At 35.4% G+C, this 16,564-nt stretch overlaps 1 pseudogene; it reads left to right on the top strand.

The window, feature by feature from the left end:
- Positions 1-12,949: 12,949 nt before the first annotated feature.
- Positions 12,950-16,326, top strand: LOC144311740 (TATA box-binding protein-associated factor RNA polymerase I subunit D pseudogene; annotated as a pseudogene).
- The last annotated feature ends 238 nt before the right edge of the window (positions 16,327-16,564 follow it).

The raw sequence follows: 16,564 nt of genomic DNA, 5'->3' as shown, positions 1-16,564 counted from the left end.
AACTTGATTTATTATTTCTTTAATGATTTTTGTGTCTGTGTTCATGAGGGACATTGGTCGTAGTTTTCTTGTGATGTCTTTGGTTTTTATTTGAATAATCTGGTTTTATGAAGAAACAAATTGCGAAGGATCCCCCTCCTATAAATTTTGATAGAGTTTATATTAGGATTAATGTTATTTCTCCTTAAGTATTTGGTAGATTTTACCAATAAAGCTACACAGACTTAGAGTAGTTTCTATTGTGCCTTTCAATATATGAATTCAAGTTTTTAAAAAGATATGTCTACTCATATATATGAATATATATATGATATATATGTGAATATATGTAATTACATATGTGAATATACAAAACGGATATTATGTAAATAGATATTATATACGTGAATATATGTATATTACATATGAGTATATGTATATATATTCTATGCCAGGTTTGGTCATTTGAGTCAATACATTTATCTATTTCATCCAAGTTGTCACATTTATTGGCATAAAGTTCATATTCATTTTCTATTACTACAAAACAAATTACCCAAAATTATCAATTAAAACAACACACGGTTATTATCTCACAGATTCTGTAGGCAGGAGACCAACTAGGGATTAACTGTGTTCTCTGCTGAGGGTCTCACAAGACTGCAATCTGGGTATTTGCAGAGCTGCATTCCTTTCTGGATTTTGTGGTCACGTGACTGTCGGGAGGATTCAGTTCCCCAATTCCTCGTTTTTTTTCTCTCAGCTGGCATTCTCTCTCAGCTCTTGGAGGCCACTTATTGTTCATTGCCACATGCCTCTCACACAGACCTTTTGAAACATGGCAGTTTACTTCTTCCAGGCCAACAGAAGAGTCTTTCTTTCTAATTTGGTATGACAGAGTCTTAAATAATGTAATCATGGGGGTGATTATCCCATCATATTCATAGGTCCCATCCACCTATGGAGAAAGAGAGCTGTACAATGCAGGTACCTCAGGGAATGGGAAGCTTAGAATTCAGCCTATCACAAAGTTGTTCCTAAATTCACTTATTACCCTTTTAATCTCTGTAGGCTCTGTAATTATTTCCCTTCTTTCATTTCTGATATTGGTAATTCGTGCTTTTTCTTTTCTTTTCTTTTTTTGTCTTGATTGGTCTAGTTGGAAATTTATCAATTGTTTAACCTCTTTGTTGCATCAATTTAAGTGATGTTTGTTTATTGATTTTGACTTATATTTATTATTTCCTTCTTTTAATGTATTTTGGGTTTCATTTGTCCTTCTTTTTTGCTCCTTAGGATCGGCTTTGGTAATTTAATTTAGACCTTTCCTTTTTTCTAATAGAAGTATTTAAAACTATTTGTTTACCTCTAATTACTGCTTTACTTACACACTATACATTTTGATTAGTATGTTTTCATTTAAAGGTCAAAATAGGGTAGCCCCGGTGGCACAGCAGTTTAGTGCCACAGGCAGCCCGGGGTGTGATCCTGGAGACCCTGGATCGAGTCCCACATCGGGCTCTCTGCATGGAGCCTGCTTCTCCCTCTCCCTGTGTCTCTGCCTCTCTCTCTATGAATAAATAAATAAAATCATAAAAATAAAGGTCAAAATATTTACTAATTTCTTTTGTGATTTTTTTCTTTGACCCATAAGTTATTTCCTTTCCAAATATTTGAGTATTTTCAAAATATTCCACTATTCATTTTTAATTTAATTCAATTTTGATCAAAGAACATACTTTGAAGTATTACAGACTATTTTAAAATATAGTAATTTTATACTGATTTGAAGGAGCACATGCAACCCTTTATAGCAGCATTATCTATAATAGCTAATTTATGCAAAAAGCCCAAATGTCCACTGAATGATGAATGGATAAAGAAGATGTGATATATATATTTAGATAATGGAATATTACTCAGCCATCAAAAGAATGAAATCTTGGGATGTCTGGGTGGCTCAGGGTTGAGCTATCTGCTTTTGGCTCAGGGCATGATCCCAGAGTCCCAGGATCAAATCTCACATCGGGCTCCTGCAAGGAGCCTGCTTGTCCCTCTGCCTGTGTCTCTGCCTCTCTCTCTCTGTGTCTCTCATGAATAAATAAGTAAATAAAATCTTTTTTAAAAAATGAATGAAATCTTGTGACTTGCAACAAAGTAGATGGAGCTAGAGTGTATTATGCTAAGCAAAATAAGTCTGTCAGAGAAAGGCAAATGCCATATGATTTCACTCATATGTGGAATTTAAGAAACAAAACAGATGAACATAGGAGAAAAATGGGGGGGAAGCAAACCATAAGAGACTCCTAGCTCCCAGTGGTCTTGAGTATGGCAAGTCTGGGAAGCAGACTCCAGCCAATATATAACAATGAGTTAACCAGAATTTAGTCCTGAGCACACAGTACCACTAGCTGAAAAGATACTGGAGGGCAATGACAAATTCAGGTGATGTTGATTAACTATCTTGAGAAATACAATTTTTGCTAAACTTTGAATTATCGTGAAATTAGTTTTTATAGTAACTACATATGTATATGGGAATATTTGTGAGTATAGAAGAGTTGCAGGTAGTTTTGTTGTATACTTTGCAAGTCAAATTTTTATGACAGTGTCACAAAGCAGGAATACTTTTTTCCCCTTGCTAACATTGGCTACATTTTTTCCATTTAAAAACTGAGTTTCCGGGATCCCTGGGTGGCGCAGCAGTTTAGCGCCTGCCTTTGGCCCAGGGCGCGATCCTGGAGACCCCGGATCGAGTCCCACATCGGGCTCCCGGTGCATGGAGCCTGCTTCTCCCTCTGCCTGTGTCTCTGCCTCTCTCTCTCTCTGTGACTATCATAAAAAAATTAAAAAAAAAAAAAAAAAAAAAACTGAGTTTCCATACTAAAATACTGAGTTTGAGAAATAAATAAATAAATAAATAAATAAATAAATAAATAAACAAACAAATAAGATGTAAAATTACTTTAGACTAATTGTTTTCTAGCCCAGAATGTGGTCTATCATGATTGTTCCAGCTTTGAAAAATGTAACAGTGAATTGAAGTGAGGCCATTTATAATAGTCTTGTAAATAAATGCTGCTATTATCAATTGCATAGGCACATGTCAAAAAATAAACTGTTTTCATTAACTCATACCATACCATTCCATGTAGGTTGCAGGTCTAAATATGAACACCAGAACAAAACTTTTGCAGAGAAACAAAACTTTTGTAGAACATTTTCATAAGCTTTGAGTCAGTAAAGATATGTTAAAATGCAAAAAAGCATAAAGATGGAGTAATTTCACTTCTAGGATGTTCATCATAGTATTACACACCATTGCAAAAGAAAGGGAATAATCTGAATTGTACTATATATAAGGGAATAATGAAAGAAATTATGGTAAGGTTTTGATGGAATATTAGACAACTGTTAATAAGTCTTATAGAGAAACCAGCAATATTTTATAGTGCTATAAATATTAAGCCAAAAGTAGAATACATAAGAATAAAATAGCTATGTATTCACATACTAATATTAACACATGAATTAATTCTTATACAAAATACCAGATGGAAATGGGTCAAAATACTAGGAATTTGTTTTTATGAATAATGATATGTTCTTTACATGTTTACATTTTCCTGGGTTATCTACATTTCCTACAATGAGAATATTAATTTTATAATGTGGAAAATAACTGTATTTAATATGATCAACATTGCATCTGGAAAATACAGTTTTCAGATATCTCTTCAGGCTACACATGACCTGATCTAGTTCCTCCTTCTGACTTCGAGGAAGCATAAGCATATGAAGCCAGTACCTTATAGATTTAGTTCAAAGCTGAGCAAAATTGGTATGAATAGCTGTATTTAAGAGCATAAAAATATTTAGCAACCTTGTTTGTTACACTCTGAACTGAATCTCTAGGCAGATAATTATTTCTTTACACTTCATCTTCCAAAGCTATCTTACGTCCTAGAATAGTGTTCTAGGACGGCTGTATGTTGGTCAGTATTTACTCACAAAGTGTGATTTGAGGGTTGCCAAGAAATAACTGAACAAAATATTTACCCTATTCATGTCTAAAATGTAACAATTGGTCATTTGTTTCTGTAGGTTCCTCAAAGCCAAGGGCTATTTTTATTAACCTCTGAATTCTCAACATTGGCACCTATTTTGATGAATAAATGGATGAATGAAATACTAGCAAAGCCTTAGTACCCTAAAATATCAATGCTTTTCCAAGAGATAACACATTATTCTCCAATACCTAAAAATAAAAAGGTATCAGATTAACTTCTTCTTTGGTGAGAGACCATGAAAATGTCCACTATGATCACTCCTGATTCAAACCTGTTTTCTACTCCAGAATTTTGACACATATTCCTCAGAAAGCTCTAGAAAGAATAGGGCTTCTAAATTTAGGGAGAAGGAGGGAGGGCTGAGTCTATTAGACTATGGGATTTGATACTGATTTTATTTCAGTTAGATATATGTGCAGTTTACAGGAAACTAGAGGAAATCTGCTACAACAGGAATGGTCTTCTCACTCTAGATCCTCCTCATGAGTGCCACGTATTTCAGGTGCTCCAAAATCTGGGAGGTCACATTTTTACACCTGTGGTTTTCACAACCCCAAAACTAACTAATGAATCTGCTGCAATGGTCAACCAATGAAAACAAAGCATCAGTCAACTATGGCTGACTACAATTTGATAGTTTTCTATATTCATTTACTTATTTGCCCATATGCTCAACAATTAAATGAGTACCTGCTAAATCCTGCAAAGGATCTAAATGTGATTAAGACATGATCTTTGCTTTTCAGTATCCCCATGGTCTTCCCATTAAAAAGATCACTTCTTCTCTTCTCTCTTTTCTCCTCTTCCTCCTTCTTCCTTGTTCTTGCACTTGATATTAACAATTTATTGACTGCTTATGTTTCAACTGTACTGTTCAAGCATTTTATTTGTATGAATTCATAGAGGAGTTATTGCCACCTCAAAATATGCCTCTTTGGTATATTATTTATTTTAAGCTAGTTATTTTTAAGAAACTGTTAACACAGGAAAAGCTCTAAAAACCTAGTCCAAGTTACCCTTTTGTAAGAAACATTTACATTTATAATAGAAATCTCCATTTGTAAAGGTGTCTTCCTGTCAACACCTGAGAGAGGAGCAGAACTCTAAATCTCTAGAAACTGTTTCAATGGAGATGGCAGGGACTTAAATGTGCATAACAATCATCCTTGTTTACTGTCCCTTGCCAGGTAACCTCCCATAACTGACTCGCCACACCCATCTTTTTTTTGTCTTTAGCTAAAGATGGTATTTAAGGTGATGGCTTTGGCTATTTTGGTGAGTTGTTCAGTGTTCTGAAGTCTCTCCCACGTATACAGATTTTATACATGTTATTAAGCTTTTGTTTGATTTTCTCCTGTTAATCTGACTCCTATGAATTTGATTCTTAAACAGCTAGAAGAACATTAAAGGATATAGAAACATTTTTTTCTCCACAACAAACTCCTATGTTCTTCACTACTCCCCATTTTATAGATGCAAAAGCTAAGTCACACAGAGACTGAAGGACTTGACAAAAATGAACAGCTCAGTAGTACAGGCTTTGAATCCAAGAAATAGGTCTTCAGAGCTTGATGTTTTTATTATACTTGTACATACTACATAATATGTGTGTGTGTGTGTATTTATTTATTTATTTATTTATTTATTTATATCTAACTAAAATTAAGAGCCTTCCAAATTTAATAATGGTCTTTTGGTAACCTCACTATGTTATAAAAACAATAAGATAGAAATTATAGGACACTGAGAGAAACTAGTCAAAGGACTTCCCATCCCATCTACTCTTTAAAATTATCCTATTATTCACATTGCTTTCAGCCCTCAGCCTGAAGGTGATGTCACTTTTTAGAAGAATCTAGGGCCCCTCTTGTAGCATTGTTCACTTCCGTGACCATGGATCAAAGATAATAATGAAGAGTGGGGGTGTGGTAAAGATGGTGCCTGGACACCTATAGGAAACATGGAAGACCTAACCCATCACCCAACCCCAGCAAAGGAGAAGAGTTCTGATCTACTTGCAAAAAAGTGTCTACAGATGAAATCTGAGCACAGTCTCCCCAAGGCTAATCTCAGAAGAAACTGTCCGGGGAAATTCCCAGTTCTTGCCTAGAGAAATCCCATCAGACTTTGAGCAAAGGGAACAACTCCTCTTTAAATAAATTAAAGAAGGAGGAATTCAAGGAAAGTATTTGCATATGTTATTCACAGCATCCATCTCTGAGCCTGCCTTATTTTACATAGAACAATGGCTACAATTTACCTTTATCTAGGGTTTTTCCTGAGTTTTCCCAAGCACTTTCTATAACATCAAACTGTATGGGAGGAACACCAGGATAATGGAGATGCCTGGAAGGCTCAGTGGTTGAGCATCTGCCTTGGCTCAGGGAGTGATCCTGGGGTACAGGGATTGAGTTCTGCATCGGGCTCCCCACAGGGAGCCTACATCTCCCTCTGTTTTTATCTCTGCCTCTCTGTGTCTCTAGTGAATAAATAAATTAAAAAAATTTTTTTCAAGATTTTATTTATTTATTCATGAGACAGAGAGACAGAGAGAGGCAGAGACACAGGCAGAGGGAGAAGCAGACTCCATGCATGGAGCCTGATGTGGGACTCAATCCTGGGTCTCTAGGATCAGGCCCTGGGCTGGAGGCGGCGCTAAACCGCTGAGCCACCTGGGCTGCCCAATAAATAAAAAATCTTAAAAAAAAAAAAAAAAAAGCCAATAACAGTAGTGCTCAGTTTTTTGTAACACGTTATAGTTTTCCAAGTGCTTACTTGATTTGATTCTCACAATGACCCCATTCGGCAACCAGGGAAACTATATTTACTCTCAATTCACAAATTTCATACTCAAGGCATTATGACGAGAAATTTTACAATGTGCATGGTAGAACGGGCAATCTGAAGATTCCTGGTACAATTAATACATTTATGGCATGAGCTACCAAATCACAGAGCTACCAAATCACAGAAGCATGAGCTACCAAATCACAGAAGCTGAATGTCAGTTGAGACATTACTGAGATAAAGAGCAGAGTCTAGACCATTCTAAAGAGAACACCAATTATTTGGTTCTCAGTATACTTCATACAGGTTATTTAACTGAAAAGTAAAATGTTGAACATTTTCTCTTCAAATGGTCCAACCTTTATTAGCACATTTGTAATCAATGTGTTTATCCAAATTTCTAGTACACTACTATATTAACCATGCCTTTTATTTTCTGACACTGGCATCTTGAGACCTTGCTGACTCCAGAGGAATTGGCCTTCCCAGGGCTAGCTAATTCCCAGAGATAGCAAACTACGTGCCTGGAGCACGCTTTTCATATGCAAATCAACCAATCCAGAGCCCACACACAACCACTTTCTTAATCAGGCTCTCACACTCTGGGCCACCATCCACCTTCCCAATCACCCCAGGGCCAAACACTGGAAAATTTAGGACAGCCTTTATGCCCTAGAGCCCAGTGAAATTATGCAAACGATCTAACCTAAACCTGCTAACCCTGTCTCACTTGTTCCTTCCTGTGGAAAACACAAATAGAGGCTCTTACCAAGGAACCCACCCCCACCCCCACTCTCTACCACTGCTTTTGCCTCCCTCTGTAGCCACTGTGGCATGGCATGCCCTCTTCTCTTTGGATCTGTGAGTATAACAAACTATCCAATGGCTGTCCTCTTATGACTTGCTAATCCTGCCATACCTAAGTAATAACACAACCTGTATTTTAAAACAATCTGTAAGAAACTAGAGCCCAAATAATTAAGAAAACCAGAAGAGAACAGATTCCCATAGGAATGGTAACATGAACACAGCCATCATTAAAAACACACAAAAAAAACAAAAATACCAAAACTGACACGATGACAGTGGTAAAAACTACATAAAATAAATGATATACATCTTTTATAACTATTATGTAGAAAACATTATTTTACTCATGTCAATACACTTATTAACACAATTTTTGGTTATTAAAATGTTCCCTAATATTAAATGTTTTTTGAATCATTTTGTTTGTACCTTGATGTACATATATGCACAATATCACAAAATATAATTTCACGAATTATAATCAGTGCTCACATTTTAACATTTTTGCATGTATCACTTTAGTCACATAGTTTTTATGCAATAAAATTATATTGCACATACCAATGTATAATGAGATTTTTCAAATAATAATGTATTTCAATATGGGCAACCTGCTACCCACTGGCAAATCAGGGCTCCTGTGTTTGTAAATAAAGTTTAGCTGGAACACACCATGGTCACTCAATTATGTTTTGTCCATGACTGTTTTCCTGCTACCGTGGCAGAGTTCAGTAGTCACAACAGAACCATATGGTCTGCAAAGCCTAAAATATTTACCATCTGACCCTTATTAAAAAAAGTTTGCTAACTCTAATCTATTGTGTACATTTTTCATCTTGTGACTATTATAAACCATATTCTTTTAGATCCTACAGTAATCTCTCACAAGTGCATATTATAATTTCATGTATCAAATGCTAGCTTTTGGATCATAATTGTGGATTTATGATTCTCAGAAATAAACTTTATCAATTTGATTTTGGACCATGAAGTTCATAGAAATCGGAAAAGGCTACTTCTTAAATAATAAAATTATTTTAAACTTTAAACTTCAATCAAATAGCAAAATATTGATTCTGTGTGTAGGGATGCCTGGCTGGCTCAGTTGGTAGAGTACTCGACTCGATCCTGGGATTGTAGGTTTGAGCCTCACATTGGGTGTAGAAATAATTTTTTTAAATCCTTAAAAATAAATAAATAAATAAAATTTACTGCAGTTTCAGAAAATATGAAATAGCATAGCCAATATTGAATATAATATAGAGATACCATGTCTCCACACAGAAGCATTCAAATTTCCCATGTTCTTCTACTGGATCACAAGGTATTTTCTTGCTTTATTGTTATTTAAAGGAAGTTGATATAGCACATTCATAGTTTGTAAACTCTTCTAAAAATCTCCATTACAGGGCGGCCGGGTGGCTGAGCGGTTCAGCGCCACCTTCAGCCCAGGGCCTGATCCTGGAGACCCTGGATCGTGTCCACATCAGTCTCCCCGCAAACAGCCTGCTTCCCTCTCTGCCTCTCTCTCTGTGTCTCTCATGAATAAATAAATAAAATCTTTTAAAAATTTTTTAAAAATAAAATAAAATAAATAAAAATCTCCCTTACATTTTTGTGACAATTTGATATGGTCAAACGTGTTTATAAAGGAGTAGAAGAAAGAGTTCCCTATATAATCCTTCCTCAAAATATTTATCAATAACTGTATTAAAAATCTAAGTATTTGGGACGGTTTAGGGATAGGGGAAGACTGGAATGGTCACACAGGATCCAAGTTTATCCCAAGTTAGACTTTCTTCTCAGCTTTACAGAATGAAATCAAGAAAGTCAAAAATAAAATACAATAATGGGATGTACACCAGGAAGATATTTATAATATGTTACTGTAGTAAAATATTTGAGGTTGTGCTTACTTATTATATGAACTACAAATGATAAAAATTGAGTCTGAATCTGCCATATGTGGGTAAATTGACCTATTACTGAGACTCTCTAAATCATGTAAAGTACCTATAGGCTATTGAAAATCATTTTATAAAATAAAAAATATATCATACTACACTATGTTTAAACAAATTGTTACATATGTGCCTCTCTCCCACATTCAAATTTTGATGAGGTTCCTTAGCTTTTTAACTTCTTATAATCCTATATGTCATTTTTTTCATGAAATTAATAACTGAAGAGTAATATGATAAAGGCCAGGAAGGGAGTCAGCACAGGCATACACAGGCTGGGCAGGAAAGAGATGATCAAGGTTACTGATCAGGCAAGGTGTTCAGGATTTTCAATGGTCATCCACATCCTTAGAGCTAAGACTGTGGAATCATTTATAATGAGCAAGGCAATTAACTTAACCTTTAGAATGAGTGTGTCATTTGTTCATAATTTGTATAAGCACCTATATTTTGAAAACCATAACTCCCCAATGATGACAAATGTAAAGGTAAGTGTTGTATTTGCTTATTAAATAAAATTCAATAAATATAATCAATACACAAATCAATACGAAAAAGGAGGACTAAAGCTTTGCTTTCTTTCTCTGCCTCTTCTCATTTCCTCCTGAATCTTTTATTTATATCACTAATATTTAGGAGAAAAGGTGAATTCAGGGCAGGGATGAGTCTGTAACACCATGCTTCTGGTTTATATTATCAGACATACTTCTTTAATTCATCACAAGATGTGCTTCAAACTGACCCAGAAAGCATTACCAAAGAGGACAGCTGAGGTTAGACGGGTCATAAATAATTATAAACAAATGAATTGTTTACTTAGCCTGTAATGTTTGGGGAGTCACTTATGCTCCAATTTTCAAAGCTCTGCAACGACCCAACCAGTTTGCCACCGGATTCCTTTCCCTATGCAAATCACAGGTTCTTACTGCATCATACTCATATCTCACAGCTCAAGCTTTTCCACTCCTCATATGTTATGCATCACTAATTTGAAAGAGAGCACAGCAGTAATGAACTTATCAATAAATCACCTTAATGTCAGATCCAATTGTGTGGTAGTGCCCTGGAGCAATATATCCAGGGCTTAGTAAAATGGTCTAGCTGTGCCATTACCTCAAAGTGTGTGGAGGAAGTAATTTTACATATGCATATTTACATAATGCATTTCCTAGTATGTAAAGAGAAGCATTAGTTTTGTAGGTTATTTAATGTCACTTTCTCTCATGACTTGAAAGAAGAGAAGTTCATCTGTTCCATAAGACCAAGAGTGTGTGGGCTTCCAAGGTCAGTTTGGAGATACTGGGCGTAATACTTAAAGTCCCTTCAACATTATCTAATAGGCCCTGCAGTCATCGGAGGCTTGCCTCTGACTCCTCATAACCTCACTTTATATCCCATGCCTACTTTTTACCCACATTTTACTAGATTTATACTGCTTTTTTTTTTAAGATTTATTTATTTATGCTTTTATTTTAAATATTTTTGCTGGTAGAAAAAGCAATTCAAACATTACAAACATGAATAAAGGAAATTATTAGTTCTTCCCTGGCTACTCCCTTCCACTGCCCACCCTGTCACAATGCCTGTCCTCAGGGGAAGCCGCTCAACAGATTGCAGTAAAAAACACCACAAACTTTGGGACATATACACACACACACACAGCATATATTTTTAAATATTTTAATAAAAATTTTATATCTTGTATTTCTTAAAATATTTGCTTAACCATATATCATAGGTAGTACCTATGGAGCCCCTCATATTCTTGAACAGCAATATAATGTTCCTTTTATGGCTAGAATGTACTCTATTTAACCAACCCCTCAAAAAAAACATATTTTTGTTGTTTCCAATTCTTTAATTCTATACATATGCTGCAATGAAGATCTGTGCATATATGTGTCAGCACAATATTTATTGGCAGTCATTTGTATAGTGTTTACTCTTTTCCTCACACTGTTATAAGTACTTCACTTATTCAATCATAATAGGTGTTTGAAATCAGTATTATTATTGTTATTATTATTATTATTAGCTTCTGTTTGTAATTAGAATGAAAATAAAAAGGAGTCACAGAAAAAAGCAATTTTCTCTCATAGATATTAAGTTGCAGAGCCAGAATTCAAACTTAGGCTTTCTGGCTCCCAAACTAAACTCTTAACCACTGTACTGCACTGCCTCTAAGTGCCTTTGCTTTTGCTGAAGGTTCACAATTTAAAAATCCATCTCTGCTTTGTTCTGAGCATGCTTACACCCTTAATTACTAGCCTATTTTCAGATTAAATTCTCCTCCTTGTACCAAGCTTGGGTAAACAAATCAATCTCTTCCTCTATTCCAATTCTTTGTTCTCAGCCCAGACTTCATTCTTTCACTCCAGAATTCCAACTCTGCTTTTGACATTTAGGCCCATCCATAGCCTTGGCTTGAAAACAAAAGAAAAATTTAACATAGTCATCAGTAAAACGAGCTGTGAACAGTTGGTGTCAGTTATGATACAGTACTTGGGGGAAAACCATCAATATTTAGGACACTAGTGAACATCTTTGTCACAAAATCATTGCCTTGAACTTAACAAGTGGGTTTGTGGGACACCTGGGTGGCTCAGTGGTTGAGCATATACCTTTGGCTCAGGGCGTGATCCTGGGGTCTTGGGATCAAGTCCCACATCAGGTTCCCCGCAGGGAGCCTGCTTCTCCATCTGCCTGTGTCTCTGCCTCTCTGTGTGTGTGTCCCTTATGAATGAATAAATAAATTCTTTTAAAAAACCAAACAAACATGTAGGTTTGTGACCTTGGATCTCAACTTTGTAACCCATACAATGAAGAGATTTACCTAAATTACCATTGATTTCTCCTTCAGTACTAAAACTCAGTAATAAGTCTCTAGATTTCCCGATTCAATTATTCCAATGTCGGTTATCCAGTTTGTAGGTTTCTCCTGAACCCATGGATCAGACTGCACCTAATCATCTCAGTCATCATGAACATCAAAATAAGTAGTGCAAACAAGCCATCAGTTCTCTAACTTTATTGATTTGACTGAGTGAAGGATCACTGTAAATAGACCAGTGTCTCCTTCTTCCTCTACTTACAATATTACTCAAGTGCATTCATATGGCCCCATTTCATATAATGGTGTATAATTGAGGGGTATAATTTGGTATATAATTTGAAAGTGTCCTCTGAATTTGTATAGGAGACCTTATGCCCTTCAGGCCAACACCAGACACTGAGGTAGGAGCCAGCCAGGTCATCAGGCTACAGATTATGAAAATAAGGGAGCTGTGAAAAGTGTTCAGGGGAAAGTCAATAACTGAGAACTAAAGGAACAGTCCACATGAAATGGCATTCCAAAAGGAACAAAAAGGCTTGGTGCTCAAAGGCAGAAATGAGAGTAAGTGGGTTTGGGTGTGGCAGGTGATGGATGCCATGACGAAGACAGTTTGTAAGGAGAATTTTTTTAGTCTTGCCTACGGTCATGATGCTGTAGTGAGAAATCTGGACAAAAACTATTTTTTAAAGTGAAATCTTTGGTATTATATGGCACATGCATTCTGGGGGGAAATAAAGGCTAAAAAAGACACTATTGAGAAGCCATTTTTCTTATTCAAATCCCAACTCATATTGTGTGAGCTTGAAAAAAAATCACTTAACTTCTCTGAGCCTTGTCTCAAATTTGGTTTGAAAGGAAGATATTGGTTTCTGCCTCTTTTAGGTCTTTTTATGGGCATTAGCTGAGTTAACATATTTGTAAAGGGTCTGTCAACTAAACATATGAAGCAATTGTAGGAATGATTACTCTTGTTATAATTGGATTTCAGTTTCTCAAAGGAGAACTCCATCTGCATGAGTGCTTATTACTGGATTGCGTTCTACCGTCCTTGGCCTTTTGCCTTTGTTCACTCTATGCAAGTGACATGCTACAGCTGGTCCACAAGTGGCTATCAGAGAAAACTACAGTCATTTCTATTTGTTCCTTGGTATTCTCAACCAGCTGTTCTTCTCACAGATTTCAAGATCTGATTCCAGCTCTTGGAGTTTTCATAACCCATTCATTGAATTACTGGAACATGATTCTTGTCTTTGAACCCTCCTTGATATTTTCATTTTCTTGGAATTTCTTTTCCAGCCTTTGTCACAAATAATTATAGAGCAAGGGGAGGGGGATTCCTTTAAGTTCTGAAGTAATAAAATCCAACAATTAGTGATCTAGATTTTTTTTCAATAATTCTGCAACCATTGCATACTACTGGCCTACAAATCAGTAGCATTTACAGAGATTGATTTCAAAAAAACTGGGGCTTTAGAAACTAAGGCATAAACAATACATTTTTTGAGTTAAGGAGGACATTCACAACAAAAATATACACGCCAAGGCTATTTCTATCATAACTATTCTAAGACACTTTAACAAGACAAGTGATCCCCAATTGCCTTTCCTGGAACCAGCACTAGGCCAATTGCATCAGAATCATTTTGGGAGCTTTGAAAAAAATGAGTAAGTCTTCAGCCCTGCCTCTGGATATGGAAATCAGGAATCTAAGTAGTATTTAAAGTTTCTCAGGTTATTCTCCTATCAAGCCAGGTTTGGGTAGCACCTTTGGGTACCATATTTGATGATATATAGGTAGCTTTGGTTCTGATTCCCTAATTCTAGGTATTACATATCTCTTCATATTAAGTAGCTGTAAAGGATTATTTTTTTTCAACAGAGTAGGCTCAGCACATAGCACAATGTATGCTACATAGTACTTAGTTAACACAGCATTCAGTGAACAAAGATTCTACTGAATTTTATCCAAACATTACTTGAGACCAAAACTCAGATTAATTGCAGGGAAGGCTGAGTATATCTCTCATTGTTGTTATCTTAACAACTGAGTTACTGCATCTACTCAAACTTATCTGCTATTCTTTTCCACTGAAATAAATAGTAGTAAAAAAGGAAAATATCAGGATCCATGGAAAATCATGAACCTTGGATGTCAGAGAATAAAACATTCAGACAATGTGAAAAAGGAAATGGTCTGTGAATAAAGTGACTCAAATACATTGGAGAAAAGTAAAACTATTCAATCTATATAAAATTAAAATCAAGTCTAATGTTTGAGCCACAGTGACTGTCATAAAATAAGTTTAATTACATAATATTACTTAAGGAATGGTACTCTGGAGACAAATTTGCTTAAAATGCCCCATTTCTCTTTCTGGTCCTCTTGATCATAAAAAAAAAAAAGTTATTCAGGCAAATAATTTCTAGTTTTAGGTGACTCAATCTCTTTTTCCTTAACACCTGAACAACTCAATTAGGTTTCATATATTACTGAAGGAAGAATAGATTCCAATGCACTCGTAGTTCAGAATATGAAATATACATTGGTTTTACTTTTAAAACACTAATTCGTTAAAAAAAAGTCTTCTTCTTCCAATTATCTGTGTTAGGTTTTGTAAAGTACTAATTTTATTCACCATGTAGCATAAAATGTGGCACATGGTTGTTGTTTTTTTAAAATTAACTAATAGCCTTCCGCGTGATTGTTGAGAACTCTGAAGCAAACAAGTGGTGAAGTGAACACAATTTGGAGAGGACTTGGGGGAGAATAAGTAACGAATTTTCTCAACCTATTTGAGAAACCTATAACGAATTTTCTCAACCTACAGCATCTAATTCAGCTGTAGAAATTGACAATGAAAGTGATAATTCTTCTGGTAGCAGCTTATTTAAGACTCAGTGTGTCCCTTACTCACCAAAACAGGGGCAAAGAAACCCTATTAGAAAGTTTGTTCGTTCATCTGGAGGTGTTGAAGCAAGGGATTCATCTAGTGACTCCTCTTTTGAACCAAGACCACTGACTTTAAAAGCTTTTTTTGAAAGATTCAAAAAAAAAAGAAAACGTAAAAAGAGGAAATATAAGCCAAAAGAAAGACCAAGGGGAAGACGAGAAAGAAGAAAAACCACTAGACACTCCCAAATAAATAAGAAACAAGATAAAGACAAAGGATCTGGGTTCTCATTTTTAGAATCTGAGAATGTAAAAAAGCCATTACCATGGAGAAAGATTTTAAGCTTTGGTGGCAAGAGGATTTTTCAACTACCTTGAAAAATTGAAGTATGAATACTATCTCAAGGAATCCTTGAAACAAATGAATGTTGGTGAAGATTTAGAAAGGGAAGATTTTGACAGTCATAGATACAAATACTTGGATGATGATGGATCTCTCTCTCCTATAGAAGAGTCAGAAACAGTGGAAGAAGCTGCAACAACTCTTGAACATGATGATGGATGTGATATCAAATTGGTGGACAATAATGAATTCATAGTAAGTTCTGAAATACCAAAGAAAATGAATCTGTACTTAGGACAAGAGGAATATCCTGAAGAAGCCGCTTCGTCTAAAAAGAGAGCATCAAAATCCAAAAACATGGGACAGAGGATAGAATGGTCTGAAAAGGAAGAGATAGGAATATGAATATTAAGGCTTTTCACTTGAAAACAGTGTCTGGACTTAAAGGGCTCTAAAGAAATTGGACCTCAAAGATTACAGTGGGGAGTTTTTGAAGTATGTCCATATTCAAGTGGAGATCCAAGAAGACCTCTGGACAGTGACAGCTGTGGATTGAACAAAAGTTTGTTTTAAAAGTGCTATTTTGAAGATCATCACTCTAGCTTTGGTGGAACTATGGTGATTGGCGGCAGAAGGAATCACATGTCAAATATCTTAAATAAAAATTTTATTAACTGTCAAATATCTTAAATAAAAATTTATTAATTAAAAAAATAAAATTAAATTAACTAATAGTTTAAGGTTTAAATAAGAAAAAAAATTTAAAAAGAAAAAAATTAGTCAAAATGAAACAATTCTATTCTAGAAACTCAATTTCCAAGCACCAAGGCATAAAACCAGAAACAGTCCCTAATAATCAACTAACACCGAATGATACTATACCCAAGATAA

The sequence above is a fragment of the Canis aureus genome, chromosome 4, assembly GCF_053574225.1.
Source record: "Canis aureus isolate CA01 chromosome 4, VMU_Caureus_v.1.0, whole genome shotgun sequence".
Taxonomy (NCBI): Eukaryota; Metazoa; Chordata; class Mammalia; order Carnivora; family Canidae; genus Canis; species Canis aureus.
This window is presented reverse-complemented; position numbering and strand designations above follow the sequence as displayed.